Source organism: Budorcas taxicolor, chromosome 2, assembly GCF_023091745.1.
Source record: "Budorcas taxicolor isolate Tak-1 chromosome 2, Takin1.1, whole genome shotgun sequence".
Lineage (NCBI taxonomy): Eukaryota > Metazoa > Chordata > Mammalia > Artiodactyla > Bovidae > Budorcas > Budorcas taxicolor.
In genome coordinates, this window is record NC_068911.1 from 136,364,513 (window position 1) to 136,368,927 (window position 4,415).

Below are 4,415 nucleotides of genomic sequence, written 5' to 3' on the forward strand. Positions count from 1 at the left end.
TATGTTTACATTACTTCAAAATTACAGTTACCACACCATCGCTAGATCTTTTCATTTAATGTATTAATAAAGCAAAATTTTTACTATATCACATTTAAAAAATATTTTAAAACTACATTTCAATAATTTTGGGGTTTTTTTTGCAGTCCTATGTGGGTTTTTTTTTTTTTTTTCTTTTGCATTTCAGAATAGGATTGTGAGAAAAGGTTTTTAGGCTCCGAGATTGCCAAAGGGGTCCCTGACACAAAAAATGATTAAGAATTGCCAGACTTATTAGACGGTCTTGCCAGCTGGGTAAAGTAATAGGAATGTTGGGGACAAAACAGCCATATACCCACTTTCATGTGAGGCATTTTTGCATTTAGACTGAGTAGAAAAAGGAAAGAGAAAATAAGTACTTGCCAATCCCATGTCTGTGCAGAAATGCATATATGGCTTTGTTTGTTTGTTTGGCCATGCCATGTGGCCAGTGAGATCTTAGTTTCCTGGCCAGGGATTGAACCTCTGCCCTCTACAGTTGGAAGTACAGAGCCCTAATCACCAGACCACCAGGGAATTCCCAGCACATACATATTTTTATGAAGCTTGTAGACCAACTGAGAGACTGAACTTCTGAGAAATAAAAAGAGAGTGATAGACCCAGGGAGAACAGGCATAGATCCAACAGAACACACCCACCATCTTGGCTACACAGCGTACATTTCCACAGACCTTTCCTAAGCAGAGATCTGGGGAAACAGACATCATTTTCATGAAACTCTGACCTCCAGGGCCTGGCAACAGTCCACTCGGCCAGCCTCAGCCCTCTCTATTCCTTTGGACTGAAGCCTCAGGTACATAGAGATGGCTGAGACAAGGCCAGTGCAGCTCAGGGGCCAGTTGCCACCGCCTACTCCTCTCTCACCTGACGGAGGCTATTTTTAGGAAGTCTAATTTCTCAGCAGAGACATAGCACCAGTGGCGAAGCCCTGAGAAGTCAACCCAGTTTCCCAAAAGTCTGAGGTGGCATCCAGAGAAATGAAAATGCTGACATTAAAATGCTTCTACTGAAATTACATGCGCCTACTTCTGTATCTTGAAAGGAGGAAGAGAAAGAGAGGGAAGAAGAGATGTTTGTTCCCTTCTTCAGCGATTATAAACACTGAATTGAAACTTAATCACACCGACCCTCAGGCTCCATCACAAAAACTGAATGATCGTTTCTGCAGATGCCTGATTGATTCATGCAGTCTAGTGGAAGCTTCTTCTGAGGTGGCAGTTTATTGTCAAAGAGCAAGGAGTCAGACTCAAGGAGTTTGTCTCCCCTTTCCCAAGAGAACCATCTCAGAACTGAAAGAAGTGTGTTTCAGTCCTTTTCTGTTACTTACTAGGTCTTCTCATCCATCAAATGTACCAAAAATAATGGCTCCTATAGAGGGTTTTTACGAGATAATGTGCGTGACTTGAAACGTGCCTGGTCCACGTTAGTTATTCTCAACTAACTTCCATTTTCGTGGACAAGTGGGATGGCCTCAAAGTAGTTTCCTTCTTTTTCGTCAATGCTAAGGTATTAGCTTATGTCCTGGGTGTATTCCTATCATCTCCTCCACCCTCCCCCTCCACACACAGATTATCCTCTCTCTCCCATTTCTTCAGCCTTTCTCTCTGTGATGTCTTCCATACCTGAGCATGAAAACATGCTTCCCTCTGTCTCCTCACAAACAAACCCTACCTTGACTTCCCCTCTTCCTCTGGTTCTTGTTGCCTCCCACCCCCACTTTTGAGACCTGTTTTCCTGCAGGTAGACGGTGTTCTGCTCTGGGCGTCATGGTAGCTGAATGGTAAAGAGACTCTGCCCTTGTGGGCGGGGGCTGTGGATTTCTAGCCATGCCTGTGATTGGTGGGTAAGTCTGTGTGAGTCTGGGGTGCTAGTTATGGCCACACACTTAGCCACATTCTCCAGTAGTACTTTATTGGGGATCTAAGCATTTCCACCATCACGACTCCTTTGTCTTTCCTAGTCTCTCTGATTTGATTTATAACTAAATTATCGAGGGTGTGGATGTGTGCAAAGTCCCTTCAGTCATGTCTGACTCTTTGTGACCCTGTGGACTATAGTCCACCAGGCTCCTCTGTCCATGGGTATTCTCCAGGCAAGAATACTGGAGTGGGTTGCCGTGCCTTCCTCCAGCAGATTTTTCCAACCCAGGGATTGGACTCAGGTCTCCCACATTGCAGAGAGATTTTTTTTTTTTACTGTCTGAGCCACCAGGGAAGCCCAAGAATACTGAGGTGGGTAGCTTAACCCTTCTCCAGGAGATCTTCCCAACCCAAGGATGGAACCCAAGTCTCTGATGTCGTCTGCATTGGCAGGCAGATTCTTTACCACTAGTGTCACCTGTGAAGCCCCAGATTAGCAACTAGAAGGGTGCACTTTGTTAGCCTCCTCAAATATCAATGATGGGAAAATGCCAAGATTCAAGGGACAGGTGGAGAAGAGCAGCCTGCAGTCTGATCCACAGTCATGGTCAGGGAGCCAGAGAACTTTTCCTATCCTCCCCCATGTCTTTGCCATGCTTCCATCAAACTGGTATGAGGTCTCAGAAATCCCATTCAACTGTGATTTGGGCAGTCGAGATCAATCAGTTGGAGTTAATGAGAGAGATTAAACCTATTTGAAAACCGGGATCCCATATGCTGATGTCTCCTAAATCGGTAATAGCATTCTTAACCTGCTCTCTGACCCATACAGTGAGGGGTCCTCATTGTCTTTAGTACAAAGGGCAAACTTCTTACCATGGCTTGACCAGCCTCTGACTGCCTGTCACCTCCCTTGCCTTTCCTTAGTGTTGTTTCTATGCCAGCCATACTGCGCTCCCTGTGTTTCCCTCAGCAAACCATGCATATGTTGTTGTTGTTCAGTTGCCCAGTTGTGTTTGACTCTTTGTGACTCCATTGTGACCCCATGGACTGCAGCATGCCAGGCCTCCCTGTCCATCACCATCTCCCAGAGTTTGCCCAAATTCATGTCCATCGCATCTTGAGACTCCTTTGGACAGCAGGGAAATCAAACCCAAAAATCTTAAAGGAAATCAACCTTGAATACTCATTGGCAGGACTGATGCTGAAGCTGAAGCTCCAATACTTGATCACCTCATGCGAACAACAGACTTATTGGAAAAGACCCTGATGCTGGGAAAGATTGAAGGCAGAAGGAGAAGAGGGTAACAGAGGATGAGATGGCTGGATGACATCACCAGTGCAAACCATGCAGAAGGGCTTTTGGAAATAGTGTATGCTTGGCCTGGAAGGGAAGTCCCATATCCCCCCGACTGCTAGTCTGGCCAGTTTGGCTCACCCTGCACATCATAGCATTCCTGCCCTGAAAGCCGCTCCTGGTAAGGGAGGGGCTTCTTCCTCGGTGCTCTTCCAGACTTGGGTTCCCTGAGGACGAGGATGCTGCTTTTCTTTCCCTTCACTCCTCAGGGTGCAGAACAAGGTCTTCCCTTTCATGGGCCCGGAACCCAGGTTTTTTGGATGAATGAGTGCATTCTCAAGGGTGCTACAGACTTTCCTCCTCTTGTTAGTTCTAACAAGCCAGCTAAACAATTTCAACTTTTCTAGAAGTTCCTTTATAACAATTTTGAATAGCAAAACTGGGCAAATTTCATACAGTGAAACCAGAATAGATTAGATTTCTGATGTGGATGAGATTTCCCTATGTTTCCAATGTTGATTCTGGCCCCTCAGTGAAGAATGGATTTTGGTTGCCCCAATCCTGAGCAGCCTATGCTGTTGTGGTTGAGTTACTAAGTTGTGTCTGACTCTTTTCGACCCCATGGACTGGAGCACACCAGTCTCCTCTGTCCTCCACTATCTCCTGGAGTTTGCTCAAGCCTGTATTATAACAGAAGCTAAATGCTCTGAGGACAAGTTCAGTCTAGAATTTTTCTTAAGACCGTGAATATAAGACATGAGATGCACTGCGGTGTTAGTGGATGAATTTCTAGACAAATCCTAGATTTGTCTGGATGTTGGGCCATAGCCTCTGTACTCTTGCTCTGTACTCTTACTACTGGGCTTCTTGTAATATCCCAGTTATAGTTTTTCCCCTTCCCTCCTCAACTTTCTTTTTTTCCCTTCCAATATTTCTAGAAGAAAAAAATCTTCAGTTTCATTGCCTATACACACAGGAGGTTAGTACAGGTTTTTAGTCTCTCTTGTGTGTATTAAGATGTGCAAGTATAGAAAGAGAGAAAAATACTGCTTTTCCCAAAACTTACAAGAAAAATTAAGGCCTAAACCTTGGGTTGCATCTAACTTTGTTCTTTATCTTTAATATAGCAGATGCTTAATAAATTTTAGCTGCAGTTCTCTTTATAATTATTAGTATTATTCTTAGTAGGAATAGGACCCAGGATTTGGAAGCAGGTTGT